Consider the following 12,360-nt stretch of genomic DNA (forward strand, 5'->3'; position numbering starts at 1 on the left):
CAAGGTCTTTTTGTATTTTGTTTGGATTTCTATTGGGCTAGTATATTTTCTGTTAAACTAAACAAAAACATCTGGTTCAATCAATATTGTTTTAATACTTTGTTCTAATTTCACCTTGGTGAAGGAGTGTAAGAAGAAAAAACAACTTGGCAGTTCCTTTGCCAAGCAAGGTCTCAGACTGGGGAGATCAAACCAGGGATTGAAACTGCTGCTTTGGCTGATAACGGAGAGATTCAGCACATGTCCCTAACATGGACAGGGCAAGCCTTATTGCAATGCAGCACCCAGAACCAACCATAGATTATCATTAGTATGCTTTATGATTTCATGGCACTCCAGCTGCACGCCTTTCTATAGAACAATTATAGCAGCAAAAGAACATTGCATTTTAAAAAAAAAGTACAGATCCAACAGCTATTAAGAACTGCTCCTCTCTCACTAATTAAAAATAAAGGAAAATAAAAGTAAAGATTGGGGGGAGGGGGGGATGATGTTTGGTTGGGAGGAAATCTGTATTTAACCGCTGTTTGTATCTGGATTATCCAGAGAAATAGTGTTCAGATATCATTTTCTCTCTCCTACATCCCTCATGATTATTGGAAAGGAGATGGGGTTTAAACCCACAATTTTACTCCCTGGATTCATGCTACTTTGCTGTTTTTATTCCAATATTTTATAAACATTGGAGCAAAGAATCCTGATCCAGGGCTGTTGTTTTTCTTCTAGATAATAGTAAAGAGATAAATCTGTTTTTCACTGCTGATAAAGTAGGTAGTAGAGAAAAATATCCCTAAGTCACAGGCCAGAGAAAGTAGCCGGCTAGGTTGTGAGTGGTCCATGTGTGAGCTAGAATTTAAATAGCACAGGTTCTAATTAGAGCTCAAGAGAATGAATTCATATTCTAAAATAGTGGCCTTGACCTAGAAAAGTATGACAATATTAAAACTAGAGCTACTTTAATTGCAATTCACATGGAAGGGTCCCAGTTGTTTAGAGCTAGCTAAGGTGAGTAGATGATTTGGCTACCTCCACAAGATATATATGGGTCAGAAGTTTTTGATAGCTTAGCACAACTTTAATTCCACACATAGGCCTCCACTTAAACATGCATTCCATCAAATGTACACAGTTATACAAGGTATCATGACTCAGCCCACATTTAGCAGAGGAAGATAAATAGAAGACAACAGATAAGTAGTCAGACAAAGCATGTACTGTGTAACATTTTCTTTAACAGACTATAATTCAACGTTTATTTCATTATTATTTTTCTGGTATAAACAACTAGGGAAAATTTAGAGTGACCAAGCAATAAATCAACAGAAGAAGCTAGAATTCAATAAATTCAAGGTAATACTGAGAAGATGTAGCACTGTGTCTTAAATAAACAGTAACCTCTTGTGTAAGAGGGTGAAGTGCTATTATGAAAAATCCAATGGATTTCTTTCATTACAACATGGGAGATGGAAATAAAAGCAGAAGGCTAATCCAAGCATAGGTATAAGAAGTGGTAAAATGTGGCTGCATAGACCAGTGAAGTGGCTATATCAATAAGCAAAAATAGTGTTCACTCTTCTTATTTATTCTAGGATCTTGCACTAATAAACAGAATATTTAACTATCTGGGTTGATGATAGAAGATTGCTCATGAAGATATATTGCAGCTACTGGAGAAAGAAGAGGCATGACTATTAAATATGAGCGATACAAGCCAATCAGGACTGCCATCCTCCCACTCTCTTTCTCTGGATTCCTGGTGCCTACAGAGACCAGTGGTGGGAATTCAATTTTTTTTTACTAGCGGTTCTGTGGGTGTGGCTTGGTGGGCATGGTGTGGCTTGGTGGGAGTGGCAGGGGAAAGATACTGCAAAATCTCCATTTTCTCCTGATCAGCTGGGACTCAGGAGGCAGAGAATAGATGGGGGCAGGGCCAGTCAGAGGTGGTATTTACTGGTTCTCCAAACTACTCAAAATTTCCACTGCCGGTTCTCCAGAAGCGGCCAGAACCTGCTGAATACTACCTCTGTGCCTACCCTAGGTGAAATGGTTCTACCCAGACCAAGAGTTACATGGCCATTATCTGATCTTGAAGGAGAATTGCCAACCTTGAATCCAGATGGAGCTGAAGGTTTTTTATTAAGACCAAACATAAATAAATGGTTCGCATTTTCCCTTTTAACCAGGGTTAGTGGCTGTTATACTCTAGGGTACTAGTGTGATCAATAGAGCTAGAGTTCTTTTTTAAAAGAAACTGAAATAACAAAAGAAAGGATTTTTATTTTAATAAAGGCAACACAATATGGAGTAAATAGGTTAACTGCACTAGGTTCATACCAAAGCTAGCATTCAATCATCTGCAAACAAACTGAGTGAAAAGGCAGAGGAACCATGAATGAAAGCAGAACTATGCAACTAAGCAATAATAGCTCCCCAAACAAGCAGCCAAGACTGATGAGAAACAAACAAGTACAGATCTTTCCCCCTTCCCTTGGCTCTCATTAGAAAAATACATGGCTTTTATTATATTTAGAGACACCCCCTAGCCTGCAGGTCCCTAGATCCATCAAACTACTATCAAATTGAATGAAGCCACAGGAAGTTTTGCAATAGCAGCACATTTTTTTAAAGTATTCTTTTGTAAATTGTATTGGTTGTACCCTAATAAAGGAAGAGGTCTACTTATTAATTTCACAGAAGCACTGACTGTAGGGGCTATGTTAATTCATTATCTCCATGTTGTTCTCCCTATCACTTCTTAATGTTTTCACCTCACCCCTTTCTGAAATTTCAAATATGGTATTTTTATGAGGTGGGGGGTGTTGTATCATTTCATTCTTTATTTTGTCATGACTAGTCTGAAAAATTGCATCAGCTCTTTTTTTATATAATCTATGCAAGCCTGGATCAGTGTGAATCTATAATCAGATTGTTAAATGCATGTCTAATTGATGCTAAATCTTGCTGTGGGAAATAATCTTATATTTATTACATTTCTGTAGCACTTCAAACCAGTGAACTCTAAGCAGATGATCCTATGGAACTCTTGCCATATTAATAAAAGTGTCATGGAACAGAATGACTTGGTAGTCATTATTTTCAGCAACTTTTCTGCCCTTGTGATGATGAAGGAATTGTGTCTCTGAAACTGTGAGGGCATTGGGTACAGTTTTTGATTCCTGTGCAATGATTTAAATATTATAGAGAATAAAGAATAGAAATGTATGAAAAGGCATCAGAAACAGGCAGACATGGCAATCACTTTATATGAGCTGGAATGGAAGGATTACAAGAGCTTGAGGATTAAAAAAAAAGAATTAATAGGGACAGAAGGAATTCTAAAAAATAATGAACATAATCAGCAGAACAAACTGAGTGTTCTAACATATTTTGCTGATATGAGTATGAAGAGGCCCAATTAACTGCAATAGAAATGTACATCTAGTAACAAAAGGTATTTCCAAATCATATCATTAACCTGTGGAGAAACTCCAGGCAAATCGGAAAATCCTGCAGACAGGCGCTTATTAAAATTCAAGCTAGTTTGCTCAGGTATAAAAACAATACAAAAAAAGAAATGCAAGAAGTCCTTTCTCATTCACCTGACTCCTCTTTAACTCTGTTCACCTCCTCCCCCCCCCCCACTGATTAGGACAATTCCAATGGGTACATTTCATTGATATAAATGATTGGTGTTAAACTTGGCTCTGTCACACAAATTTAATTGCCTGTAAGTAAGGCCTGAGGACAACAGACTTCTCTCCCTGCTAGTCCACAACATACTGACTCCCCAGTAACCAACATGGCTAGTAGCTGTATCCTCCATAAAGAATTTGTCCACTCTCTCTTAAAGCAATCTAAATTTATGACAACCACGAGAAACTTAATGGTTTAATCCTGTGCTGTGTGAAGAAGATGCATCTATCCTACCAAATCCAGCTTCTGTAGATGATCCCACTTTTAAAACAGGGAGGGAAAGAGATCGATTTCTTCCTCAGCTTCTGTCAACCCTTTGAGATGGGTTAGATCAGGAAAAACGGACATTACAAGGACCACAAGTATGCTACTTTATTGTTGTAGGACAGGCCTGTACAACAACACGCAGCCTGCCAAGCAGCCTTGTGAAGCCAGGTGCTTTTTGAAAATTCAATAAATCCATTGCTGTCACCCCCAGGAATGATTTGCCATCACTGCCTGGAAAGACTCCAAAGCCTGCCTGACATGGTCAGCTTCCTCACTGTCACAAGGCTGCTAGTTACCAAACAATTCAGTGCAATAACTATTCCTTTATGGCTTGCAATTATTTTTAATTTATCCATGTGGCTTTTTCCACCCTGAATCGTAGAGGTCTGATGTAGGAGGAGATACTTCCCTCTGCTTTCTCTTCACTTATGTTAAGTTTCTTTCTCACACCTTCTTCTTTCCTGGGTCTGAGTTGTCTTTTATGTCTTTAATGGGTCCTGAGGAGTATCTTTGTCAGGATTAGATTTGCATTTCTCTACAGCGTCTCCCACACTATGCTACTATACATTATGTATATATTTTTCTCTTGCTCTTTTTTCCCAACTAAAATGGCAAAACATTGAAATATTTCCTTGTACATAATTGTTCCAACCTTTCCATCACTTCAGCTGCCCATTTCTGGACCACTGCCAGGTCCCTAATATACATTTCAAGGATCTCAGAAATAAAATGGTGCAATCTTAATTCAATAACAAGATAATTTCCCCCCATGTGTAGCAGCTGGGCTGCATTTGGAAAGAACATCTGGATTTCCCAAACGATTGAGCATTTATTGCACAATAAATAATGGCCTTTAGACACTCCTCTCTGAAATCTTTAGGGAATGAATCCTCTTTTGTTTACCAAAGAGCCTGGATTTCTAAAAGCTTCCTATTATCTGTCAGTCGTAAAAACATCTGACACACAGCAAATGAAACAAATGCAAAACAAAAGCCAGATACTGCATACATACAACTGTTCACTAGATTAAAACTATCACAATATTAACACGAAGCTTTGGGTTTTTTTCACAGATTGTTAAATTACTTGGGTGGATAGGTTAGCCAGCATAAAAGGCATTGTACAACAACAGAAATTTGATTGAAATTAAAGGTAATATATAATGAAATATAGCGCATTAGGATGTGCCTTGCCTGATAAGTCATATTTTCCTTATATAGTAAAGGAAAAAAAGTACCTTTTTACTTACGAATCACTGTTAGATTCATATTGCTGCTAGCCACACAGTTTAAGATGCCCTTTCATTTTGTAACACAGGCCAAAAGTTTCTATTACTTCCCTAACAAGAAATGCCTGGGATTAAATATGGATCCCTTTCTATTGATGGTAGCACTCTATTTTCATCATTCCTTAACACTGTTATAGTTCCTATTTTATGTATGTGTTTATGTCTAAGATCAAGTTAGGAACTAAGCTATAATTTGATAATTGTTTATTGAATATTTTACAATTGCCCAAGTTCATAAAATGCATTTTAAGCTAAAATCAAACGGTCAGTGAGAGGTACAAATCAGGTCTGTTTGCCTTTGTGTGTAATCAAAGTATTTGCTAGTGACACTCATTATGCCTTAAAGTTGAGCTAATAATTGTAATTATCAATTATTAAGCTTAATATATTGGTGTGATATCTCCATCTAATCCTTCTACCAATTCTTCACCTACTTACAGTTGCTTTATAAGCCAAACATAATTGAATCTCTGTAGGGCTATGAAGGACAAACAACTATTATACTTCTTATATGTGGACCAAACCTCTGGAAATGACTTCTAATACAAAAGAACCACTAAGGTCGGTCATTTCTGGAGTGGAAGATACTTAGCTGCAATTAAAAGCTGAAGCTTGGTTCACATATCCTAGTTAAGTCATAAACCATTATTTTTGCAAACCACAGTGGTTCGGTTGTTACAAAATACTAAAGCACAAGACGGAGAAACCACCCTAACATGATCTATGTATATCTGTAGTAAAATAAATGTATTCTGAATTAAACACAAGGAGGGATTTTATGTCACAGAAAGGTTCCTGGCAAAGAGGAACCATTCATGCATAAAGTAACAGAAGAGGAGGAAAAACGTAAGAAATGCATTTAGAGACAGACCAGGGATGAAATGCTACCGGTTCAGACCGGTTTGGCTGAACCAGTAGCAATGGTGGCAGGTGGTTCGGAGAATCAGTAGTGACGGCAACATGAGGCGCTGCCCACCCACCTGGTCATCGTTACTTCATGGTTTTAACCCTCTGCGCATGCGCAGAAGGGTTTGCACATGTGGAAAGGGTCCGCGCGCAGGCGTGGCGCATGCACTTCCAAACCGATAGGGAAAGTAAGTAGATTTCATTCTTGGACTAGACCAGGGGTGTCCAAACTACGGCCCGCGGGCCAACTGCGGCCCGCGGGTCAGTTTTTATTGGCCCGCTGCAAATTCTCGGTGGACAGTGGGGTGCGGCCCCCGTCCTGGCCCCCAAGGAAGCCGCCGCTCGCCCGGTTGCAGATGTGGGGAGGCTCCGCTGAGGCTACCCCCGCCCACCCGGGGCTGCGGGCCGGCCATTCCGCCACTGGGCTGTAGGGGGCGCCCGGGACGCCCAGCCCGGCCCACCAGACAGAGGAGGAGGCGGGCGGGCGGCAGAGCTTCCGGCGCTGCTCCGGGCGCCCTCGGCTCGCGGCGCCGCGCAGGTAGGCTCTCCGGGTGGGTCGGCAGAGCAGGGCTGGACGGGCGGGGGAGTGGAGCGGAGGAGGATGGGAGGGTTGAGCTGCTGAGTGGGCCCCGCTGCCGGGGCTGCCGAGGGTCCCGGCGGGAACGGGACGCTTCTGCTCCCGGAGAACCTCTGGGTGGGGGCGGCGGGTTGTCCTCTCCAGCCACCGCCTCCCCCGGCGATGCAGCTCAGTTGGTGGGAATCCTCGACACCTGGTGAGGCGCAGCTGAGTTGGGGCCTTGTCCGGGAAGCTGAGTGACCAAGGAGGCTCTGGGAGAGAGCCAAGAGACCCACCCCACCCCGCAGTGTTGCCACAGCTGGGGAAGATGGCAACATCCTGGGATGCCGGGATGCCCAAGGGGGATGAAGCCCTTCCTCGCAAAGAGTCTTTTGGGCCCAAGGCAGCTTGGCTGGCTGGTGGCCCCTGTGCCCCATGGGGCATTGCCAGGGTCATTCCTCCAAGGGGCCAAAGCCTCCTGGCTGACCCACAAGGCCCTCGGAGGGGGAGAACAGCCGGCCTTCCTAGCACAGCGCTGCCTCTTCCCAAAAGGGAAGTTTTTTTGTTTGTTTGCCTTTGAAGGTGTCTCTCACCCGCTTGGCTTGTTTCTGTTTCATTTTGTCTGCCTCTGAGAAGGACTGGCTGGCTGCAAAACTCTTGTGGCTTGAGGCTATTGTGTGCACTCTGTACATGGGCCCCAGCTGCCTCGGAGCAGCTTCAAAGCCCTTTGGGGCTCTGCTCCCAAACCTGTGCCCAAACCGAGGGACCCTTGGGGCTTCTTTGCATGCTGCAGGATCTCCCAGCGTGACAGTTTTGCACCCTGCAGACTGATAGAAAGCAGCTGGGACTCTGGCGGAAAAGAAGAAGACCGCATCGAGAAACAGGTGAGGCGGCGAGGGGCCGAACAGCGTTGGTGGGGGAAGTGTGCAGAATGTCTCCAGACAAAACTATATCGCACTTTTGACCAGTCCTCACACTTATGACCGGTCATCATTTATGCCTGTTGCAGCATTTTGCATAGGGACTACTCAGAGGGCTGAAAAGTTATTTTGACCTGTCCTCACACTTTTGACTGGTCCTCACACCTACAACTATCTTTACATTTTGCACCCTATCTTGTAACCGTGGTGAAGAGAAGCAGTTGTGAAATGAGTGATATGGTTGTTAAAAATGCTGCAATGGGCATAAATGTGAGGATGGTCATAAGTGTGAGGACTGGTCAAAAATTACTTTTTTTAGCCCTCTGAGTAGTTTCTATGCCCATAGCCACATCCACTCAGTCACATGAGGAGTTAGCCACGCCCACCAGTCACATGACCACCAAGCCACACCCCAAAATAAGCCACGCCCACAGAACTGGTACAAAAAAATTAGCCCCCCCTCCCCCCCCCCCCGTGGCCTGGGCCTTTGCTTATTTTTCTGTATTTGGCCCTCACTCAAAAAACTTTGGACACCCCTGGACTAGACCAAAGATTTATCTACTGTAGTGTCCCATTCCTCACAGCACTCAATGCCTCTGGGAAGCTGAGAAATAGGAGGAACTAATCTCTTCTTGATCCCTTTTCCCCCCCACCCCGCCCCCAAGTAACTGGTTTTCATTCAGAGGTTTTGATCCTTGAGGTTACGTATATCATCATGATGAGTAGCCTTTCCTCTATAAATTTATCCAAATCCTATTAAAAGATATTCATGTTAGCTAAGCATCGTCTCCTCTGGTAGCAGACTCAGTAATTTATTATGAATTTCATATGGTGTATTCCTCACATCATCTGTGAAGAATTCGGAAGAAGTAAGTGATTCTGTTGTCTCTTAAGGAGGCGCTGCATTGTTTAATATGATGAAAATCTTCTTTCTCAGGTACTGATCAGTAGAAAACCACTTAAGGATATCATTACCAAAAGCAATTTCTGTTACCTTTTGAAATTGTAGCATAAGATTACATCTGAGAGAATTACTGTAAGGAACTGAGGAAAGAAGAGCAGGAGGGATTTAATGACGACCTGATCAGGCAGCCTGATTTGATTTGATAGTATATTTAGTATAGAATTTAGAGAGCCAGTTTTCTGTAGGGGTTAAGGAGACTTATTGCCACAGTAGTTAGAATGCAGTATTGCAGGCTAACTCACTGCTCACTGCAAGGAGTTTGAGTCTGATCGACTCAAGGTTGACCCAGCCTTCCATCCTTCTGAGGTCGGTAAAATGAGGACCCAGATTATTGGAAGCGATATGCTGACTTTATAAACCACTTAGAGAGGGCTGCAAAAGCACTATGAAGTGGCATATAAGTGTAAGTGCTATTGCTATCACATTAGAAACCAGCAGACCATGCATTTTAATCCCACTTTAGGCACAAAACCAGCTGGGTAACCTTGGGCTGGTCACACCCGCTCAGCTTCAGGATGAAGCCTTTAATTCTGCCCCCCAACTCTGCCTGCTCTTCTCCTATAAAAAAAACTATTGATTCTCTGCATTCTTAAACAACTACCTTTTTCATCCTCTTTGAGATAAATAAAGAATTAATATAATCAAAGAAGAAAATGCAGGAGATATACTGAAACCCACAACAGTGTTTACTAACTAGGGTGGGGTGCAACAGTGGCCAGGGCTTATCTATCATTATTAGTCATCATGCAGAAAAGAGATTAGGGCAGATTCCAGGTGTCAAGTCCAAGCTGAGAAAAAGCACAATTCTTCCTCTTCTATGTAATTTACATTTTTAAAGAAAAATTCTGTCCTACTTTTTTCTTTTGATATCTATGTATGCCTTGGAGACTATATAAGAAGTCAATTCATTCCAGCATAGACTACACACAGCTGCATGTAAAGATTGTAGTGCTGGAAGGAGAAAATACCTAAATCTAAATGTGATACACAGTAATATGGATAATTCAAAGGATGTGTGCAATTTGCTTGATGCTTAACAGATCAGATTTTTTTAGGTTCTTGAAGGAAACTATCAATCTAATTAAATCTGCAGCCTCAGAAAAGTGAGCAAGGAATGCTAAATTCGTTTGCCTTTAAGGTGAAATTCATGCTGGTTTAGATCCAGGGTAAGTTCACTATGATCATTCAAGTGGAAATACTGTTACTGTATTAACTAACAGAACATGGCTTTATAAACAGGTACAAGATAATCACCAAGGCAGTTTTTAACCCCAGGAGTTACAACAAACTTGCAGCAATTGGTACCATTGTTGAAAACCCTTCCCTTGTCATCCCCCCACAATTTAATGCTATGGGGCTAAATGGGGAACAAGAAACATTTATCATGGGGTCATGAAGGTTCATAGGAGCAGTGGGAAGTAGACCCTCCAAGCAAAAGTGTTGTTGCTGTTGTTCTCAATGTTTTGAAATCTTGATTTCATATCTCAACACATATAAACAACAGGGATTTGATTATTTTTAATCTAAAGATGTACCAGGTCAATTTTATGTTTACTCAGAAGTAACTCCTACTAAGTTTATAGGACTTATTCAGTAAAACTGCCTAACTTATCCAGGAATAAATATCCATGAAATAACAAACAACATGCATTAGTCCTTTTTTGTTGTTTTTTTCTATCCAGAGTTATTCTAAGGAAAGCTAAAATTGGTAGAAGTCAGTAGGGGGCACATGTGCTGCACTTTTGGAAATAATTAGAAATTGTATTTCAAAACATTCATTTTCGTGGACATGCCTATGGCAAGTGAAAAATCCCACGGCTAGTTATTAAGATGGGGCATCTGTACTCTAACAAAAGCCTATCTATCATACTACTGACCTCCAAGCAACACATTAGTTTGTTGCCCAGATTTTGGAAGACATAACTGCCACAGTATTTTGTCTTGAAACTGTCTGAAATCAGATCACATTTACTTTCCTGTTTATGAATTGTATAATAGCTTTGTAACTCCCCCCCCTATTTTAGTATTAGGCTATTTAATAGGCCATTTGAAATATATGCGTGCAATCAATCAACTGAGGAATTATCCAAGATTAGAGGTAACTATAATGTGCCCTGGTAATTTTTGATGCTGCAATCATTTTTGCATATTCTTGGGCTTACATTTTGTAAACTTACTTGTCTTTCACTGAATTGGCTTATCAACATTTGCAGCCCAAAGACATGGTATAATTTATTCTAGGTCAGGAAACCCGTTTCTAAGGGTGGGGGTGGGGCGAAGAGCTACAGGCTCGTTTGCCTGTTTCCAAGGCTATTTTTATGTGTATATATTTTAAAGATGTGACCTGATTTTATTCAAAAAGACCAAATAACCACTACTCTGAATTTCTTCAACTTGTACATGCATGAAAGCCAGCTCTAACAAGCCTGCCTCCTGCAAGTGAGAAGGGTTTTTTCCCCCTTTTTAAATTCTAATGTGAATAATTACAGTGCCACAATAAGGCTTAGGAGGGAGTTGTCATCTTTCTTTCTTCAGTCAAGTGTCTCAGAGGTGTCAGCTGGAATTTTATCAAGTTTTGCACACGTACATTTTAGACACTTACTCCTGCTTCCAGGAAAAGCTGGACAACGGTCTCCCATCCAGTTATTTCTCTTGGCAACTGTGAATAGAACTGACTCCTCAGTTATCAGCTTTGTGCCTCTCATAAATCACTGGGGCCAAATGGTATTTTTCCTAGAGTTTTGAAGGCTTTCAAGAGCAACATATCAGGGCCACTAACCAAAAGACACAATTTATCATGAAGAATAGCTACTTTTCCACAGGTGTGGTGGAGAGTAACTTGTACTTATGTTCTTCTCTGAAGAAAATATACTTTTGGCATTACTGACAATTGCAGACTAGTGACATTTATTTCTAGGGTAGCTTGAAAGCAGAGGAAGCTATTAAATCCGAGCTGCCTCACAGTCTCACAACAAATTATTTAGACTAGTGATTAGGAAAAATATGCAGGCTTTAATGCTTCTTTTGAGAAGCTAGGGTGCTTAAGTGTGTAGCCCAAGGCTTAAAATGCTGAATTGGAATAACAACGCCATATAAAAATTGAGAAGGGAAGGGGAGAGAATGAAAACATTTTAATTCTATAGAAAATGCATATAGTTATAGCTACAGAAATGCACTAGGTATTTCTGTATTATAAATATTCATCAATATTGTGATTAAATAAATCAGAAGATAAATTTGACTTCTTGGCAAATCTGTCTGCCATTAGTCAACTTTTTTGACAGTAACCATGTGCTGCAAAAATGTTATTTTTAAAAAAATTTTTAAAAATATTTTACAGTATTATGCATAAATAGTAACCCAGGGAAGGATGGCAGAGCAGAAGATGAAGGAGGAAGCCCATGTTCTGAATACACAATGCCCAACTTCAATTCTTTATTTCTCCAAGCAGAATGTAACATGCTTCTAAAACTGTCAGTCAGTTCTTCTTGGAACATAATAACTTTAGAAAGTAATTACATATATTAATTTGAGTTTGAGACAAGGTTTAGTATTTTCAGTGTCCATATTCTTTTGAACTATTACATTGAAATTCACAGAGCTGGACAATGGAATTGGATTCTCCGTGCCATTCTTATTGCTAACAGTGGAAAGATAAATTTATAGATCCAATTCCCAGCGGATTGAAGATCTGATCTTACTTGTAACTGTATGCATTTTCTTACAGACTTACATTTTATATAGACAATTATAGTGAAAATGGTCA

At 40.7% G+C, this 12,360-nt stretch overlaps 1 protein-coding gene across 3 annotated transcripts in view; it reads right to left on the reverse strand.

The window, feature by feature from the left end:
- Window positions 1-12,360, reverse strand: part of SYT7 (synaptotagmin 7) — a 275,578-nt gene that overhangs the window by 120,700 nt on the left and 142,518 nt on the right. The window lies entirely within an intron of this gene.

The sequence above is a fragment of the Ahaetulla prasina genome, chromosome 1 (genome assembly GCF_028640845.1).
Source record: "Ahaetulla prasina isolate Xishuangbanna chromosome 1, ASM2864084v1, whole genome shotgun sequence".
NCBI classification, from domain to species: Eukaryota; Metazoa; Chordata; class Lepidosauria; order Squamata; family Colubridae; genus Ahaetulla; species Ahaetulla prasina.